At 42.5% G+C, this 21,448-nt stretch overlaps 2 long non-coding RNA genes across 3 annotated transcripts in view; both read left to right on the top strand.

Moving 5' to 3' along the window:
• The window catches only part of LOC309627521, a 197,010-nt gene that overhangs the window by 156,607 nt on the left and 18,955 nt on the right, over positions 1–21,448 (top strand). The gene's annotated exons all lie outside the window — the stretch shown is intronic.
• On the top strand, positions 1,106–10,274 carry LOC309627526. The gene is made up of 2 exons (XR_014243790.1): positions 1,106–2,058; positions 3,328–10,274. It is a non-coding gene; the product is annotated as an uncharacterized lncRNA (long non-coding RNA).

The raw sequence follows: 21,448 nt of genomic DNA, 5'->3' as shown, positions 1-21,448 counted from the left end.
TAAATATTTATCCAGAGCTTTCCAGAACCTAAACCAAATTTACTTCACTTAGGTCTATATGGAAACTATCAACTTTACTATATTAATAAAGTTATGTTTTACAACCTAGTAAATTTTGCTGGAAGGGATGAGTGCTCCACTTCCAAAGGTGCCTTCCTTTGCCAACAAAAGAATCTGAGGCAACAGATGATGTTAAACATGAAAAAGGAGACCATTTTCTCCAAGAGATGTACAGAAAGTGGTTTGGATGTCATTGTCCTCAAAACACACTGATACGTGACTTGAATGCATTATGCATTTTTTTTTCCAGGGATAGTGAAAATTAGGAAAAAATAATCCATTGTGATAATGTTCTGGTAGCCTCATCTTCACACAGGAAAGACAGGTCTGTCTGCACCTGGATACTTGAACACTCGAGTCCTGAAAAGAGAGTGATGGTAGCTTACTTGTATTTTCAATTTGCGCAAAAGTTACCTACTCGAAGTCATACAATAAATGAACAGTTGGTCTTGGAGCACAGATCAAGGTCTTTCACTCCCAGTCTGTAATATTCAAATACACAGTGCAGAGGTGAAGAGCATGCACGGGCTCCAGAGATAGGCTGTCTGAATTTGAGGACTAGGACAATCTCTTGCTGGGGACATGCCCTTGTACAAGATATTTATCCTCCCTCTGTTCAGTTTTCTCCTCTGTAAAGTGGGTATACTATTGGTACCTACTTCAGAGGTTTGAAGGAAAGAGTTGTCGACTGAAAAAAAAATGCACCACCTAAAAATTGAGAATTATATATTATTCAGTGGACTTTCTAAGGACTTAAGCCAAGGAGGCAGCCTCTCAGATGTCTCTGAGGGACTGCTCTGAAGACGTAAGGGAGGACCCAGGTAAGGGATACATAGACGTTTTTGCTATAAAAAACAGGTAGTTGGAGCATCAAAGCCAGATATCTCAAGTTAACCAGGTTAGTGCTTTTTGCAGTGGGCTCATTGAAATCATTCCCTTGCTACGTGCTTTAGCTATCTGGGGCCAGTATCCTGTGCTTTCCCATCCTGAGTCCCTTCAGGGTGTACTCTCAGAGGCGGGGGCGGGGGTGGGGAGGGTGGGGTGAGGTGGCTACAGTAGCTGAGGGCTTGGTGGCAGGGAGCCCATTTGTTTCCATCCTGAGTTCCCTCTGGCTCACCATCAGGCCGATGGTAGTGGCTGATGGCTGCAGAATTCTTGTTTGCTGATATGGCAGGCACCATTTTCATCCACAGAGTCAGTAGGTAAATTCATTAGATCTGCTCCTGAAACATGGTAAATGCACAGAAAATGTTTGCTATTAAATGATCAGTTCAGGGACTTCCCTGGTGGCGCAGTCGTTAGGAATCTGCCTGCCAATGCAGGGGACATGGGTTCGAGCCCTGGTCCGGGAAGATCCCACATGCCACGGAGCAACTAAGCCCGTGAGCCACAACTACTGAGCCTGCACTCTAGAGCCTGTGAGCCACAACTACTGAAGTCTGTGCACCCTAGAGCCAGTGCGTCGCAACTACTGAAGCCCACATACTCTAGGGCCCATGTGCCGCAACTACTGAGCCCACATGCTGCAACTACTGAAGCCCACGTGCCTAGAGCCCGTGCTCCACAAGAGAAGCCGCCACAATGAGAAGCCCATGCACTGCAACGAAGAGTAGCCCCCGCTCACCACAACTAGAGAAAGCCCGCATGCAGCAATGACCCAATGCAGCCAAAAATAAATAAATACATCTGCCAAGTTAGGGTTTTGGGGCTCATATACTCCTTTGAGAATCCAAAGAAAGTTATGAAACCTCTTCGCAGAAGAGAAGCCCATCATGCACAAACATAATTTTGTATTAAATTCCACGGGTTTCTAGAGCCCACTGAAATCCATCGCTGGATCCCTTACAGGAGGATTTCTAATGATCTTTTTTTTTTTCTTATGGAGCAAAGACATTACTTACTGCCAAGAAGAAAGTGTGCATTTGAAAGTGAAATCCTCCCACTTTTCAAGGAGAAAACATCTGGGAACAGTGTACATCCTTGGACCTCTGGACCTCTGTAAGGAACCTCTGTACTCTTTTGGGTAGAATGGATTTTGGAGCCTCATAACTGAAAGTTCCAATCCCAACTCCACAACTTGTCAGATTTGTGTTTGGCCACAGACAAGACAAATAGCTCAGATTTAAATTCTTCCTTCTCTTTCAGAAGGCCTTCCAACACCCCTGGGCTTGGAGGTGGGGCTGCTTCTGAGTTACCTCGGAGCATATGTTATATCATCAGACTCACCTTCTCATTTGAGCTCCTTGAGGGCTGAGATGGTGTCTTTATCTTTGCATCTCCAGTCCCTAAGAATTTTTGAATTGAGTTGAATAGAAATGTTAGTTATTTCCCTCCTCAGCCTCTGACGGAGCATTAGAATTGAACAGCAACCATATTAATTTCCTTGGATCCTTTTGCTTGCTATTTTTCAGTTTTCCCAATACACATAATTTAGAGCTATTATACCTGTCTGCTTCTATCCTATTAGGCTCGACAGGTGACATATGGGAAGAGATAGGGCTTGTGAATATGGAGGAATGGAATTAACTTGATAGACAGTCCCTTTCCTTCCAATAAAAGCAGCTCTTTTCTCATTGTTCATTGACCTTGGAATAATGGATTGTGAACAGGGAATCAACATCTTTTATTATAGTGCATTTACTAGGCCCAACCAAAGAGTCTAAAGCTTTCTGCAAAAATGTGCATCTAGGGGAATGTTCACAACTGGCTCCTGCCAACCTCTCTGCCTTTCAACCCCTCTCTAACCCTCAGTGAATGGAGGGTCGATGCACAGTTCCTAGGTGAGAACAACATATAGCATTACTGAGTTGGAACTAGAATGCCCAGGGAAGAAGTCTTACGAGCTCAGTTTATTTCATGCATCAAACTTCTGAAAGCTGCTTGGCTTTTGTAAAGAGAAAAACAGCAAATTTGGAAATGAGTTTGAATGCCTATCTTGTTTATAAATGAATAAACCAGGACTCAGGCAGGTTAAATAACCTCCCAGGGTCACCCGCCTAGTAAGTGTTAATATTTATTTCCTGTAAAGGCTGTTGGGAGGAGAAAAGTATATAAGGTATATACAACATCTAACAGAGTGCTGGGTCCCAGGAGCGCCTAACGCCTTTTTGAACACCTAGGAACTGGAAAGATTGGTCCTACAATGTCCCTGATAGTTAGTTCCCTTTTCAGATTTTATGTGTTTCCCCTAACATGGATGTCTTGCCACTCTTACCCGCATTTCTCACATTTCCACACATAGAAGGGATTTTCTGCTCTGTTCCCCAGAAATGTATGAGGAACACCTCCAGCTCTTCCCCTTGACCTTCATCCTTGCCCAGAGGAGGAAGAGAGCCAGTCCTGTCATGTTTAGGGTGAGAACTGAGCGTGCTTGGTCACCATCCTGATGCACATTGTTTTCTGATTCACCTTGTCCACAGACGCATGCCTTCTGCTTCCTCTTGCCGGGCCCTTCCAGGGTCAGACTCATGCTGGATGAGAAGACCGTATTCATCCAGGAGAGTCAGGGACTGGGGGTCAGGTCCCCATATCATATCAGACATCAGGAGGCCTATTGTGACCACACATATGAACTACAGTCTCCCATCTAGCGGTGTCAGTGGTGAAGCTGACGTGTTTCACACCATCTGTCTGACTTCTGTGTTGTCTCTCAGTTGGTTTCAAATTTGGGAGTGGATAAAAGGGGTTTAGGAAGGCCAATTAATAACACTAGTATCTTGATTCAAAGTCCCCTCAAAGCCAGGGACTTTGAGGTGAAAATTCTGGTGGCTGGGAATATAGTGAGTAAGGAGCGAGGTCAAGGCTTTGGGCTTAGCCAGGGTGTAAGACCTTCGATTTTAATACAATAGCAGCTGGTGGGACAGAGAGCTTATTTCTCCATTGCTCACAAGTGAGCAGCTGTTTTTACTTGATCAACTCATTGCCCAGGGTTTTGATCAGGGATGGTATTTGAGCCAATAGTGAGCTTCCCTGTGTGTGGTCACAACTCATTGCTGGAGGCATTAAACGTGTCCCGTGTGACTCCACTGTGAGCAGGACACTCTTGGGAGCTTCTGCCTGGCGTTCTCTGGAATTTGCCCCACGTGCCTGCTCCTTTTGCTGATTTTGTTTCGTATCTCTTCACTGCATTACATCTTGGCCATGTTACAACTATTTGTCAAACTGCATATCTATACATCTACATATATAGATCTAGAGATATATAATCATATATATATAGAGAGAGAGAGAGAGAGAGGGAGAGAGAGAGAGAGAGAGAGATACAACTGTATATCACTGAACCTGTGGTCTTGGAGAACCTGACATGGAGACTTGAAGGACAACTTAGAAGAGAAAAGGAAAATCAGGAAAAAAAAACTGATTTGGAAAAGCTAGGGAAAAGGAGGGTTTTAATAAAATTGAAATGATTAATTTTCAAATGCTGCCGAGCAGCACTAAACTTAAAATGCATCTCTTAATGTCGTTTACACAAAGCTAAATAAGACAACCTGGCCAGAAGGCGAGGTGGGGAACATTCCCAAACTGAGGCAAGGGAATACATACTGTCTGTTTATTTTAAAAGACAGATTGTAGACTAAAAGTTTCAAGGATACCAGAGGAACTACACACGTTTTGCATATATGCATTGTGGATTGAATTGTGTTCCCCCTATGCTGGATTAGGGTGGGCCCGAAATCCGTCATGACTGGTGTCCTTAAGAGAAGAAGGAAATTTGGACACAGAGACAAAGACACTAAGGCCATGCGAAGACTGAAGCATAGATTGTAGTCATGAATCTACAAGCCAAGGAACCCCAGAGATTGCTGGCAGCCACCAGAAGCTGGAAGAGACCGGAAGGATTCTTCTCTGGGGCCTTTAGAGAGAGAATGGTCCTTTCAGCATCCTGATTTTGGACTTTTAGCTTCCAGCACTGTGAAAGAATGTATATTTCTGTTGTTCTAAGCCACTCAGTTTGTGGCACTGTTATGGCAGCCCTGGGAAACTAATGCATGCACAAATACACACTCACATGTAGTCATCGTATGAAGTACCTGATAGGAATTTTATCTTTAATTTTTTAAATGCCTGATTATTTTTATTTTGTTTTGCCATCTATGAAAGAGCAGTAAGTCAAATAGATGCAAAAGCACTCAAAGAAGGATTACAGTTCAAGCAAACGAATCATTAGGCCAAGAACTTGACCACTGAGTGAACCAGCTATAGGTTGATCTCTCCACTACAGCCCAAGGAGGCTCCAGGTCAGATTGGGGGAAACTGGTCTGCCCCAGTTTTAGCCAGTCCCCATACAAAAGAAAAATAGGGGTTCAGATACACATGTGCAAGTGTTTAAAAGTTATTTACTTAATAATTTGTTAGCTCGATTGGTGTGTTCTGTCCTCCTATTTTGACAAGTATACCTTCATAACAAGAAAATAAAAAAAATATGTGAAAAGTTATGGCTTTATATGACTGCCAGCAAAATATCAAAGATAACCAAATTTAATTATGCATATACATCTACATTTCTGCTGGCAGTGTTCAGATGTGTAATAAACATAAACATGACTTACAGATGATTAAGTAGCATTCCATACTGTCACCCTTTCAACTCAAGTTAAATTGCTAGTTATGCTTTCATAATCATGATTTTCTCATACTTTGTATTCTGTTGACTGAAATGACCTAACCGTATTAAAATAAATGTAAAAAAAGAAGAATTTTCACATATTTTCAAATAAAGTTTAAAAATATTAATCATTGGCAATAGGAATGACAGCAAAAATAAACAAATGGGACCTAATCAAACTTACAACTTTTGTACAGCAAGGGAAACCATAAACAAAACAAAAAGACAACCTACGGAACAGGAGAAAATATTTGCAAATGATGCGACTGACAAGGGCTTAATTTCCAAAACTCAACTCAATAACAAAAAACAAACAACCCAATCAAATAAAGGGCAGAAGACCTAAATAGACATTTCTCCAAGGAAGACATACAGATGGCCAATAAGCACATGAAAATATGCTCATTATGACTAATTATTAGAGAAATGCAAATCAAAACTACAATAAGGTACCACCTCACACTGCTCAGAATGGACATCATTTAAAAGTCTACAAATAATGAACGTCAGAGAGGGTGTGGAGAAAAGGGAACCCTCTTACACTGTTGGTGGGAATGTAAATTGGTACATCACTATGGAAAACAGTATAGAGGCTTCCTAAAACACTAAAACTAGAGCTACCATATGATCTAGTAATCCCACCCCTGAGCATATATCTGGAGAAAACTATAATTTGAAGAGATACATGCACCCAAATGTTCATTGCAGCACTATTTACAATAGCCAGGACATGGAAGCAACCTAAATGCCCATCGACAGATGAATGGATAAAGAAGATGTGGTATATATACACCGTGGAATATTACTCAGCCATAAAAAAGAATGAAATAATGTCCTTTGCAGCAACATGGATGGACCTAGAGATTATCATACTAAGCAAAGTAAGTCAGAAAGAGAAAGACAAATATCATATGATATCACTTACGTGTGGACTCTAAAATATGACACAAATGAACTTATCTACGAAACAGAAACAGACTCACAGACATAGAGAACAGACTTGTGGTTGCCCGGGGGCAGGGAGTGGTGGGAAGTGAAGGACTGGGAGCTTGGGATTAGCAGATGCAAACTAGTATATATAGGATGGATAAACAACAAAGTCCTACTGTACAGCACAGGGAATTATATTCGATATCTTGTGATAAATCATAATGGAAACAAATATGAAAAAGAATATATATATGTATAACTGAGCACTTTGTTGTACAGCAGAAATTAACACATTGTAAATCAACTGTAAGTCATTGTAAATCAACTGTACTTCAATAAAATTTTTTAAAAATATTAATTATAAAAGTAAATGAGGGCTTCCTTGGTGGCACAGTGGTTGAGAATCTGCCTGCCAATGCAGGGGACATGGGTTCGAGCACTGGTCTGGGAAGATCCCACATGCCGCGGAGCAACTGGGCCCATGAGCCACAACTACTGAGCCTGCGCGTCTGGAGCCTGTGTTCCGCAACAAGAGAGGCCGCTACAGTGAGAGGCCCGCGCACCGCGATGAGGAGTGGCCCCCACTTGCCGCAGCTAGAGGAAGCCCTCGCACAGAAACGAAGACCCAACACAGCCAAAAATAAATAAATAATTAATTAAAAAAAAAAAGTAAATGAAAAATAAAAATATGAATATAAAATTTTAAGTTATTTAAATGCAGGAAAATATTTAATTAAAAAATATAATTGAATCTTTTTTTTATGAAAATAAAACTAACTGCAAATCTAATATTCAACATCCATTTAGTCACCAAAGCATAGCATGTCTACCATGCTTCACACACATCACGTTTAGATCCATATATACAAAAATATAGGAGAAAAATGAATTGTTTAATGTTGGGAAATGTTTCTGAGGCACCATGTTTAACTATAAGTGCCATGGTAATTTGTGAGTACCTCTGGGACCACATGCATAATGAGAAGCAATAAAATGGATGTTCTACAATCCTAGGAACTGGTTGGTTGTTATGAAAGAATTTACTACATTCCTGCTTTCTGAGCAGAAGAATTAGATAAGTTATCCAAGCACATCCACAGCACAAAGCATCCACATCCTCTCAAGTAGTCTCTGAAGCAGCATAGCCCACAGACCTGGCATTCAGACCAGCCATCTTCTGTTCTTAGAACATAAGCAGGAGATGAGCCATCCTCCCTGGGGCCTGAACGGTGTTGGTCATGAGAATGGACATTGAGAGTTACGGGTTACACTTTGCCAGCTTGGGTCCCAAGTGACTGAGGTTCCCACTTGTTCTTTGAATAAATTCATGCACATTTTGTGTTTGTGATATTTGAGGCTCCCCGAAATCCAGGTCCTAGTGAAGGGGCCCTCTTGTCTGGTACTGAGGGTGGTCCTGGTGGGGTCAGAAAGACGTGTGGGCCTGCAGGAGAGGAACCAGGTGGGTGGGTGTTGCTTGCAGTCGCCCAGATGTCCTGACCTAGGGTAGGAAGGAAGGCGATGGAGAAAAGGTCTTCCTTGTTGTCCACTCCAGGCACTGGTCATGAGTGAGAGGTGGTTTATGTCAATTCATGTCTCTCCAGAACCACAGGCAGCCCGGTCAACACACCTTACCCGGGTTTGAGACCTCTTTCGTTTAGGATCCAGGATGATTCTTTATCCCAGCTGAGATCAGCTGGTAACTTAGCCCATGCTGGGAGGGTAAAAAATAATTCCTTGTCCCTATGAGAAGCCTCCTTTGGCCTTACTGTTTCTTTAAAGCAAAACTCAGCGCTTCAGTGCCTCACAAGGAGCCCCTCAACTCCATGCTGCTTCAGTAAGAACTGGTATTTTACCGACATTTTGGTGGTAAGAAGGAAAGAGGTTTATAATCTAAGTAACATGACAGGGACTTCCCTGGTGGTCCAGTGGTTAAGAATCCACCTTCCAATGCAGGTGACGAGGGTTCGATCCCCGGTCAGGGAACTAAGATCCCACATTCTGCGGGGCAACTAAGCCCGTGCGCTACAACTAGAGAGAAGCCTGAGTGCGCGCTGCAACTAAGACCCGATGCAGCCACAAGTAAATAAGTAAATACTAAAAAAAAAAAAAAAAAAAAGCTGATCTCTGAAGTAGTGAAACTTAAAAAAAAATAATGTGACAAACTTCACACAAACACCCTTTTAAGTCTTTCTATTCTTTCTCCCCAAATTCTCTCCCAAACCAGCTATCCTATCTCTTCCTTAACACCAAGCCCTCCTCCCCTCCCCTCCCCTCCCCTCCTCCAATCCCCTCTTCTTCCCCTGCTCTCACCATAACCCCTTCTAAGTAAAGCAGTTCGTATCCCCTTAGCTCTGGTTTGCATCTTCCCGGCCATCACCCAGCCCAGCACACACAGGAATTTCCCTGGGGTTCACTGTCTTTAGAAAATAGGGATTGGGGTAAATAAAGAAGGGGCTCTGAGACAGGTTTCCAGGACATGCGGATTCTAGTTGAGGTGAATTCTCAATCCCTCCGTCTTTCACCTGATGCAGATTATGAAACACGAAGCCAGAGCAGGAGACATAGGACACCCGCTCTCCAGTTTGGGAGTGGGCTCTCACCCAGAGGAGAATGAAGTTAAAATGATGGCGTTCATGTACCCAGCCCACTTTCTCAAGCTCCTCTTTCTCCTCACGTTCACATGTGTTCTGGAGTCCGTGGCTCACAGGGGTACCTGAGAAGGGATGTTTGGATCACCCTAAGAGGTTAGACCACCCTAACTGAACTCTATCACCCAAGAACTTTCTCCAAGAGCTTAACTATTTGGTTTGGTTTTTGAGCTGATTCTCCCCCAATCTGCATTTCTTGTCTTCTTGGAGAAGAACAAGCAAGGAAAAGTGTTTTGTGGGCTACAGGTGAAGGAAGGAGGTTTATTTATGGAATGTTAGCATCTCTCCAGCCACACTGCAGTGAAAGTTCCATCTAGACCTGGATGACTCCGGAGAAGATTCTAATTCCTTCCTGGCAGCTGAGATAGCTGCTAGTGTGAAATATACTTCAAATCAATGTCTTTATTGCATCAGGTATTTTTATCTCAAATGAGCGGACATTAAGATCTGGAAATAAACACATGCTTTGAGACAATGTTTATCTACAGAAAATCTCGAGAGAATAAATCCACCCTCTAGCAGCCGAGTAGAATACTGTCTGTTTTTCAAACATGTAATCACTTTTCCACCACTGGGCATCATGCCGCTTCTGCTGTCTAGAACATTCTTCACAAACTCTACCCTTTGTTAAAATTCATTTCAGCCCTTTGAAATATCTTCTCAGCCCTTCCGTCTCATTTCTTGGGAAAACTGTTTCCACATTCCTCCACTCATCCAGAGATAAGAAGAGGGTGGTTTCTCCCTCTCTTTTTTTTTTTTTTGGCTGTGCCACTCAGCTTGCAGGATCTTAGTTCCCCAACTAGGGATAGAACCCAGGCCCAGGGCAGTGAAAGCACGGAGTCATAACCACTGGACCTCCAGGGAATTCTCAAGGGTGTTTTCTCTTTCTCCGTGTCCTTTGGTCAGTCTCCTTTCTGCAGCTGACCTAAATGTTGGTGATCCGCTCTCAAATTGCCTTCTCTTGAAACTTGCACGGGTGTGTACATCAGTATCTGCCCCTAAGGACTAAAAAATCGGTAAAAAAAAATAAATGATGGCAAAGGAGTCCCCTTTGGGGAAACACTGGATAAATACTGTTTGTTGAATGAATAAGTGAATCACCAACTCTCTGCCATCACAGTTTTGCAGCAGCCACTGGCCCTCCCGCAGAGCCCTCTGCCCACTAACCCACAGGCCTGAACCAGGTGCGAAGTGCCCAGCCTCAGTACTCAGTCCTCGTGCGGCCAGAGACTCACAGTATAAGTCTGGGCCTGGATAGTGAAGAAAAGTGAAAGAGTAACAACAAATTTTAATTTAATGTGTTAGAAATGTCTAATGAGCTGTTGGAGGGATTAACACCAAGATTGGTTTTATTTAGCATTGCTCTTCATACTCTGAGAATAATATCTACAAAATCCTTGAGTGCCTCCAAACGCACTTTCCCCTGTAAATTTAAACAAGAACAAAAACAGGATACTAAAAGAATTGACAAACGGCCCCCAAATCACACAGTGGAGCCACATTTGGAAAATACAAGCTAATGGAATTATGAAGTGTAAAAATAGGCTAAAAGAGGAATTAAACTGTGTCAAGGATCTTGGGGACAAACATATCCAGCCCCTCATATTACAGATGAAATATTAAAGAACGAGAATGAGGAAGGGACTCGTAAAAGTTATACAGCTCTTGGTATGAGAGCTGGGAAAAAACCCATCACGGTGGATAGACCAAAAGGAGGACATAATTGCCTCAGATTTCGTTCCCCGTGGGCACACATGCAGTCCGACTAATAAGCCCAAGTAATGATAGCGACTCATCCAATTAATACAGCACAGAAGTTTGAAATGAAAACCTTCAAGTGGATCCTTAGTCTCCTGGTCCTGCATCCATAGTTAGCTCACTTGGACCACGTTAATTAGAACTCTGTAGAGTGTGGTATTACAGAGCTGATGTCTGGAGCAAGGTTTACTCTCACGGTGAAATTTTTTCTTCTTGTCAAAAGGAAAAACCCAGAAGACAAGTTCCTCTGTTCCTTCTCTGGAACCAGAGGAGGTGGAGGAGGAAGAAAACTGGGGACCCTTGGAGAGAGGTGACGGTACCAGAAAGGAAACAGGGAGCCATCCTTTATATCCCAGCTAAGCCACTCAGGTCATGCAGTTCATAAGCCACTAATCTTTCTGAAACACATAATGTATCTATTTTACAGCTAACAAAACAGTGGCTGGTAGAGTTTTGCCAAGTGCCCAGGAAATGATGGAGGGAGTGGCCAAAAGAACACTCTCTCCTGTGTATCAAGCTATTGATGGGATCAGGGCCCTGCCTGGGTTTCTTGGTTCCTGGTGCAGTGCTCTTTCTTCTAGAAGGTATGCGGCAATGAAAAAAAATGTGATTCATGAACAAAACACCAAAGGATACTTTCAGGGAAAAGGCTAAAGAGAGTTGGAGAAGACCCTCCCTATAAGTTTATTCACTGTGTGTCGACAACCAACAGGATGCAAAGGAAGCAGCCTTAGGAGTCTGGCCCTTGCTGTTCCTGTATTGGGAATGGTGGTCTCGTTCTAGGTATCTGTGTACCTCATTTGCTTGCTTTTTTTCAGATCTCTGCTCAAATGTCACCTCCTCAGAGAGGCTTTCCCTGAACACGGTATATAAAATAATTCACTCTCTTCTCCCTGATCCCTCTGCAAACATTACCCTGTTCTAATTTCACGTGGAGAGCTGCTAGGAAGAAGGACAGATTAAGTAAACAAATCGATGCATGTATTGCCCATATCCGCCCACAGGATGTGAGCACCATGAGGGTGTGAACTTCTCCCGTTTTCTTCACCACTGGATCCTCAGCTTAGCAATGCTTGGGACTTAGTAGGCGCTCAATAAGTAGCCTTGAATAAATGAATGAATGAATGAAAATTGAAATCAGTTCATGGGATTTAGAGACTTCCACTGTGCTCTCTCGGAGGAGAGAGCTCCCCATACTCTTATTCTTGTCTCTTTGTCCATGACATTATTTCTCTCCTGGTTTCCTTTTCATACATTAGCTGCTGTTCCTCAGCCTCCTTCACTGGATCTATTTCCTCACCCACCTCTACTATGTGTGATAAGTGCTTTACGTTCTTACCCCCATTTAATACCCAAACTCATAGAGTGATGTAACAGATTATCCTGATTTTACCTGCAAGGGACCTGGTCAAGTTGATTGAACTGTCTAAGCCTCAGAGTCACAAAACTCCTCAGTGGCAGGCTAGGCTTACGTCTTGACAGTGTTTGTAGCACGTTCTTGGGTTGGTATCGATACAGGTCACGTTCTCAGCACAGTGACTGGGACGTTGGAGACTTGATAAGTGTTGACTCTTTAGTTACCACTGTTGGGCAGGGTTGGGGGTGTGCATCAGGACGGATCCTGGCAGGAAACAGATGGCATATTTAAGAGTATGACCGAGGAGACTTGAATAAAGGAGCAGCGAGGCGGTGACTACCAGAACTCAGAGGGAGGTGAAGTTGTAGGCGGGGCCTCCAACAGACTTGAACTTTAAGACCTCAGTCCCTTCTAAGGCCTTGGAGAGTGAGGCTAGCAGTGTATTCCACGTGGTCATATGCTTCTGTAAACGTTTCAAAAGTGGGATATTTAAACCACAGTTGGCTAAGATCTCTGTCTCTTTCCACTTGGACTTTGCCTTCATCACATTTCCCTTCCTGTTGGGTGGAGTATTTTAAATCTAGCTAAGGAGATGTTGAGTCTAGTGTATGTTTAATTGGTGAATTGCATACCTATATCTCACCAAACCCAGTCACTTCCACGGACAGTTATTATAAGCATTGCCATATAGAAATGGCCTCCAGAAGAACTCCTGGCACCTTCGGTGATAACTCACCCAGCTATTGTGGCACAAAGTTGCAAGACCATGGCTATATTGCCATAAGAATGCGTCCTATGGATGGACCCTCACCACCAGAAGCATGTGGTTGGTGAAAGGGACAGAGGGAATTTGAAATGTACAAAGCCAGACGCTAGTTTGTGAGAATTCTTCCACAGCTGACAGACATGTAAAATTATAAGCGAGGGTTCAGTTTGCATTGAACCCCCCTGGTCTACACAGAAATATTCTCCTATCAGAAATAAATTCTATTTCACTCTAGTCCCATTAAAAAAAAAAAAAAAGTTTGGCATGTTAATAATGCTTTGATGACAGTATTCAAACAGCTAAAAAAAAGATCAAATTATTTTTTCTGGCTTTTTCTATTGAAAATACGACGAAGGTAATGACACTTCATGATAATAAAGAGAGGGCAGATGAAAACTTACAGAAGAGGTATTGTGGAGGTATGTATGTGTCGACTGAAAAAAAATACGCAACCTAAAAGTTGAGAATTATGTTTTATTTGGCGGGCAAAACCGAGGACTTCGGCCAGGAATACAGTCTCTCAAGTGTCTCTGAGGAACTGCTCCAAAGAGGCAAGAGGGGAGCCAGGATATAGAGGAGTTTGTGACAGAAAGCAGACAATCAGAACATCAACAGATTACTGTTAATTTGAGAAAAACCAGACATCTCGAGTTAATGACTCTATCGCTTTTCTACATATGGGAAGATGCAAGAGTCTGGGCTTTCTGAAATCATGCCTTTGATTGTAGCCACCTCAGCTATCTGGGGCCAGTATCCTGCTTTTCTCCATCCTGAATCCCCTCAGGGTGCACAGTTGGGGGTGGCTACAGTGGGCTGCAGGCTTGTTGGCTGCAACATCCTTGGTTTACTGGATGGCTGGCAATGTTTTTCATCCATATAGACTTTTTGAAATTTGTGTTACCTTTAAGATTTTTTTAAGATTTGAAAGTTGTAATTTCTCTTCTCATTCTAAAAAGATAATCCTTTTACACCTAATTTCGTACTCTTTTCTTAAGGAGTGTCCAAAATTTGCGTAAACTTCTACCCTACAAAACTAGTTCTGCCCCTGGCTGTGGCTTTGGGTAGAAAATCATAGGCACTTCTAAAGGGGAACTTGGCAGTGAGGGAGTTGGAGGAGTATATACTCTGACCTCTTTATCCCGTAACCCAAATGCAAGCCAGAGGGTAAGGGAGGCCAGTTATTTCCATCCATAGAGCTCAGCCCCTCTGGACACAAAGCAGGGTAGTGGAGGGGCAAACCGGAATATTTCTAGCACAATGGGAAAGTGGGAAACCTCGCATTGTCTCTGAGCGCTATTTTAGTGGAAGACCCTTCCTGGCAGTTTTCCTCCGCGCCTGCCCCCCACTCACTCCTCCCTGCTGGAAAAGAAATGATTTATGCAGTGAGTGAGTTTGGGAGCAGGAATAAAGCGGAGGGAGGGGCATCAGCACCTCTGGGTTCTCTTTCACTGGTACCCGCCTGCCTATAGAGGGGCGTGTCCTGTGTGCTCTCAGGCAAAGCCGCCAGCAGTTACCCAGCTGTGCCAGCGAATGGCAGGTGTCTGCCTAATCCGGTGGCGACACGGCAGAAAGCTCATCGAGAAACGGGTTTTGACGTACGGAAATAAGGTCCCTTCCAGCTCTACCCAATGATGATAATAATAATAGTAATAATAAATAGCATTATTATGATGATCTAGACCACCCCCGACATTTTACAGGTGAAAAATGTATCTTGCTCTTAAAATAAATGTCCCATTTAAACATTTACTATGGCTAAGCTTTTTAGTATTTTTAGCTTTCCTTCAAATCTCAATTTTAATTGTATTTGAACATACAGATAACTTCCAGTTTTAGGGAAAGCTGGTGTGAATTACCAGCAAATATAACTGCCAACAATGGTTTTCTTCCGTTTAATTTGAGAAACCTCTGAGTTCTAAATCATAATTTCCGGGGAGTTCCCTGGCGGTCCAGTGGTTAGGACTCCGCGCTTTCACTGCTGAGAGCTCGGGTTCAATCCCTGGTCAGGAAACTAACATCCCACAGGCCTCATGGCGCAGCCAAAAAAAAAAAAAAAAAAAAAAAAAAAAAATTTCCTTTCATGGATTTCTTAGTGAAATGTCTACCAAAAGGAATAAAGAGTGGAAAGAATCATTCCCTTTTCCTTCTAAATATAATATGCATCCCCTTCAAAGACAGGGATTTGTATGATATTGAGACGGGAAAAAATGAAGGGACTTGCCAGGTTTATGATTTCTAAAACAAAGGGTAAAAGCGAAATTAGTTTTTCATAAGGGTCGAATTCCTTCTGTTCCTCAAAAAAGTTCAGAGACAAATTAAGAACAACAACAACAGCGACAAGGAGGGCAGGTCCTGGCTGGAGTGTGGGTAGGCGAGGGTGACTCTAGCCCTTCTCTTTGGCCCTGAAGCACCTGCCAGACTCCCTAGGGATTTTTTAAAAAAATAAATTTATTTATTATTTATTTTTGGCTGCGTTGGGTCTTCGTTGCGCCCGGGCTTTCTCTAGTTGCAGCGAGCGGGGTCTACTCTTCGTTGTGGTGCATGGGCTTCTCCTGGCAGTGGCTTCTCTTGTTGCAGAGCACGGGCTCTAGGCACGCAGGCTTCAGTAGTTGTGGCGCGCAGGGTCAGTAGTTGTGGCTCACGGGCTCAGTTGCTCCGCGGCATGTGGGATCTGCCGGGACAAGGGCTCAAACCCCTGTCCCCTGCGTTGGCAGGCGGATTCTTAACAACTGCACCACCAGGGAAGTCCGACTCCCTAGGGATTTTTAAAACCATGAGATGAGCTTGGGGATCTCCAGGAGCCACCCAGCCACACAATGCTGGTTCTAGGAGTTCATTATCAAGTATTATTCAAAACCCCTAGGTGAGACAGGTCCGTGCTTCAAATTACCTTAGTAGGAGCCTCCAGGACCAAAATCCCTAGGGATGACAATAGGGCGGGGGGGGGATTGGGAGGCATGAAGCACAGATATCTTAGGACCAGCTTTGTCTGCCTTGCTATGTCAGGGAGCTGGCTACTCCACAGTCAGGTTCACTATTCATCCTTTAATGTTTGAGACAAAATCGAGGAATTTATGGTTGGATCTATTGTGCTTAAAAAGTGGTAAATTGCAGCATTAAGCATACAATTGCTTTCTGTATCATTTCATAGAATAAATAAGAATGTTTGAGCAGCAAGGCTCTAAACTGCTTGAACCGACAGCTGTTGCTTGTTCTGTTTTTATAAAAGAGAACTTGAGGCTTTCAAAGCGTGGTCCCTGGAACAGCAGCATTGGCTCGGGTAGACAGACTGTGTAAGATTCTGTATTTTAGTGAGATCCTTTTTGATTTGTATGAACAGTATACCAAACTATAGAGTTCAGGTCACAAGCTTACTTGCCCTCAGTCACAGCTAGCGTGTAAACCAGCCACAAGATGATGGCACAGTGAGCAGGCGGTCAGCTTTCAGGAGGTGAGTCCTGAGCAAGCTCTTAACCAACTGGACCACAACAGCATCGTGGGTCACCTCTTTGCAACCTGAATTTCTCTCTGTGACTCAGGGCCCAGCTTGTCCAGCCTAAGGACACTCTCCTTTAACTTCCCACTGTCTTCCTCGCTGCTGGCTCCTCCCTCCCCTTCACCCCTGGTTCATATTACCATTAATTATAACCCTGCATATGCTGCCTTCTCTGATAATGTAGAGGAAGTCTCTCCCACGCTGGACCTGAGCACTTTTCCCTCTTTCATATTCTAAGAGCAGTAGCAATGCCATGGCAACGCCTAATCCCTAACCTCGGATGGGGGTGTGATTGATGAGAGAATCAGAGCAGGTGTTCTTGAAAAAGGAAACAAAGAGCTGGGTGAAAGGAGAAATGAAGGGGCAGTGTTCTAGACCGGTGCTTCTCAGACTGTCATATGCATAAGTCACCCAGGGACTTGCAGACTCTGATTCAGGTGGTCAGGGATGGTACCAGAGATTCCGTAGCCCTTACAAGATATCAAGTGATGCGGATGCTACTGGTCCAAGGACCAGAGTTTGAGTAGTAAGTTTTAGGCAATGTGAGGGCAAGAATCTTGCCCTGATAGTCACCGTGATATCAGGATCACGTGTGTCTTCCCCAGAAAAGATGTTTAACAGATTAGTACATAAATACTTACTGAATTAAACACTTGTATCTGAGACACCACGCTGGGTGCTTGAATTCTCATAATAATCCTGCAAGATATAAAATATGTTAGTTTAGGCTGTAAAACTGGGGCTAATGCCATATGCATTGATGCACAGAGAGGCTGAGTTACTTGCTCAAAGTCACACAGTTATTGTGGTAAATTGTTGCTTACCAAATATTCCAGGCGCTCCCCGATATTTCCTAATCTCCCTTGCAGTTAGGTGAAGCTGTTGAACTAATTCCACCCAATGGACCTCTGGGAACATGGCATGTGTCACCTCCTAGCTGAGGCAACTGAGAGCCAGCCCTCTCTGCTCTACCCCTCTCTCCTCTGTTTTGTACTCTGCCATCCGAAGCATATGGTCCCCAAGGTAAGGTGAGCAGGAGTTCTGCCCAACCTGCAGTGGACTTCACATGAGGATACATATATCTTTGCTGAATTGAAACCGCTACAAATTTGAGTTTGTTATCCAATTATTCCAACTAGTATAGGCTTGGTATTGCTATCAGCCAACTCTTTTGTATAATAGGCTTTTTGTCTGGGACCCTAGGTCCCCTAAAGGTGAGCATATTCCAAATACAGTCTAGATTAGGCAAGCCACAGAACTGCCAGTGGGTTGAGCCTGGATAATATCAGGCACTGGGACTGTGAGAAATGAATGACCACCGCCATGAGGAACATCTGAAGACATGAACACTTTATCAATAGCAGCACAGTGACTGTCTCCGACAACTTGGTGAAGTTCATTCCCTGAAAAGCACCATTTCCTTTCTAGCTCTGTTCTTAACCCGTATAAAGACATGTCCTCAAGCATGGCCTGGATGAATAAAACCTTGCTTTTTGAGGTTTTATGGGCTCCATTCATGAACTGAGTGAAATCTTTTTAGAACAGTTCAATGCACACCTTCTCAAGTGATTGACTTTACCACCTCTGTTAAATCACTCAGTAAATGGGGAATGTACTTTTTGTACACAATGGCACATGGATTTGTGTGTCCCACGTGATAAGATGCATCATTCCACTTGCATTTAAACATCAAAAGGACATGACTACTGTTTATGTTTTTCTAGGAATATGGAATTAAACAGAAAGGAGTAGCACAGTCAACTTAATAAGAAATGGAAAACCTGAAAAAGTATATAATCATTACAGAAATCAAGTCAGTACTGAGACTTTCCAAACTTCTCCTCTCCCATCCATGTTTTCCTTCTCTGCTAACGATGCCTGTCCAAGATGTTTTTACTGGTGAGATGGCTTAACACTTCAAGGACCAACTGATCTCTCTCCTCTGAAACAATCTGCATCAAATGGAGAAATAGGGAAAGTGACACAACCCATTCTATAATAGTAAAAATGGTATAAGGACAGTAATTATAGAGGAAATTACAGACCAATATCACTCGTATAATGCTTCTAATATTAAATCTGTAAACTCAGCAGTATGTACATGTAAATAGAATCCCAGGGATACGAGGAAGATTTAACATGAGAAAAATGTCGTAATACACGACATTAGGATTTTAAAGAAAAAATTAACTCAAACATGTTATATAAATTTAGTTTTGGAAAAAAACCCTGTGGTTAGAAGGGAATTGCCTTAAGCTGATAAAATGTACCTTCCAAAAACCTAAGGCAAAAATTATGTTTTAAATGGAATGTTGAAACTCTAAAGAACTTTTGTCTCTTCCCACATCTTTCTTTTAAGCTTTAATCTATTGTTTACGTAGAAAATACAAGGATCTCAATCTTAATTTTTAGTTTCTTATTACGTTGGTTAGGACTTTTCTTAGACTGTTGAATAGAAGAGGTGAGAGGAGCATTCCTATTAGAGCTACTTCCATGGCTGATGTATAGGAACCCAATTGATTTTTAAAATATTGAATTTGCACTTGGCAATTCTGCTAAACTCAGAATTCTCTTTCTCTCTTCCTCGTTCATGGCTGATTATGCAAACTATAGTTCTTATTGTTACTGTGACTGAGAACTTTTCTCCAAAAGAAAGGGAATAAATGATAAAACATTATTGTCCAGCACAACTTTATTTCTACTACATTTTCAAACCAATTATCAGACTAAATGGTAGTCACATGTTACCACTGATGCCAATTTTCCTCAAATGCGTCTATAAGATCCATGCTTTTCCAATCAAAATCTCGACAGGGATTGGTGGGCTGATTTTAAAATGCACATGAAATAGCAAAGAGCCAAGAATAGCCTTAGAATATCTTCTAGGAAGAGTCTTCTCATTTTGTATATACCTCTGTCAATGGTAAACTGTCTCATTAGAATTAACTTTGAAGATCACAAGAAACAGTGTAATGCAGCAGCACAGAGACCCAGCCATAGGAACACACAGATATGGAACCTGCATATATGGAGGGAGTGTTACACACAGGGAGACAAGCATAGACTCCCAATAATGGGTGTTAGGACGACTGAGTTAGTAATTCACCTGGAACTGACTTTTCTGAGTATATGAATCTAATATGATTCAGGTATTGTTTCATATAAAAAAAATTGGACCTAGATCCTTTTGAAAAAGATTTTTACAAACTCTATAACTGACAGCTTGTATTTTATTATTATGTCCAGTATTGTATGGAAGTTTATTTTTTATTTTTTTTAACAGAATTGTAGAATTTTATTTAATTTATAAGTAAGGAAATAGGCCAAGAGAGGTCACATACTTAGTGACAGAACTAAGACTCCATCCTGGAGTCTCGTTTTATGGCCACAGGTAAACTAAAGAAATGAATGTCTGCAATCCTAAAAAAAAAGAACTTGAAAATATTTAGCCTAAGTTATATCATTTGACATTTCAGCCATCATCTTTATGAGGTTTGGGTTACTAAATTGGAAGTTTATTTTTAATATTAAATTTATTATCTTTTTGACCTCAAGGTAGGGAAGACTATCTTTTTGACTTCAAGGTAAGGAAGGATTTCTAAAATAAAGCACGAGAAGCACCAAACCTAAAGGAAACCATTTTTTTTTCTTTATGGATTTTTAGGAGTGTCTATATTTTCTTTTGAAAGTTTAAAATAAATAGTTCAATGGTAAGGAATACCAGCAGTTCATACATGGAAAATGAAAATGTCCAATACACATTTGCAGAAGTATACTATCTCACTAGGAATCAGGGAAATGCAAACAAAAGCAATACACTGCTTTTTCAAGTTTAGATATTGCCAAATAGTATGTTGAGGTTCCTGTTTCTCCATACCTTCACCAACTCTTAGCAGACTGTTACCATTTCACAACCATCAGATTGGCAGGTTGCTTTCCACATAAGCAGCTGCCCTTCACACGCCTCCAGCACTCACCCTACGATCTGGCGGGTCAGAAATCATCAGTGGTTGATAGGCTATTCTTTTCTTCTGTGCACAGTGGGGCTGCATAGCTCCTTTGGAAGGTTGTGTGACCACTTCCGGGCAGTGGGTTATGAGGGGAAGTGTTGTGCCTTGTTTTCCACCCATGCAAGACCCTCTCCTGTTTTTTCCCTGTCATGGTGATGGAGAAGCCCAAGTGGTTCAGATGGTGCAGCTACAAGAGAGGCCCCTCCAGCAGACTGGGTCCCTGACAGACTGTGGATACAGTGTGAATGAGAAATAAACATTTGTTTGGTTGACCAACTAAGGCTGCAAAGTAAATAATAACCTCAAAAAGTCACATGTGCAACCGATTCTTTAAGGTATAGATAGATCTAGAAATCAAACTGCTTGCTGGGCGTTAATACAGAACCTGGCACAGAACTGGCATTCCCTAAATGTGAGTGAGTGAAACCTAACCTAGCCTACCCTAGTTTTATTTATTTTATAGATTGATTGATTGATTGCTGCATTTGGTCTTCGTTGCTGTGCATGGGCTTTCTGTAGTTGCAGTGCGCGGGCTTCTCATTGTGGTGGCGTCTCTTGTTGCCGAGCACAGCCTCTAGGCGTGCGGGTTCAGTAGCTGTGGCATGTGGGCTCAGTAGTTGTGGCTCACGGGCTCTAGAGCGCAGGCTCAGTAGTTGTGACACACGGGCTTAGTTGCTCTGTGGCATGTGGGATCTTCCCAGACCAGGGATGGAACCTGTGTCCCCTGCATTGGCAGGCGGATTCTTAACCACTGAGCCACCAGGGAAGACCTACCCTAGTTTTAGAGACACATAAATGAAATCCGATCCTTCTGATCA

This window comes from Balaenoptera borealis (assembly GCF_965194805.1).
Source record: "Balaenoptera borealis genome assembly, chromosome: 4".
In the NCBI taxonomy this organism is placed as follows: domain Eukaryota; kingdom Metazoa; phylum Chordata; class Mammalia; order Artiodactyla; family Balaenopteridae; genus Balaenoptera; species Balaenoptera borealis.
This window is presented reverse-complemented; position numbering and strand designations above follow the sequence as displayed.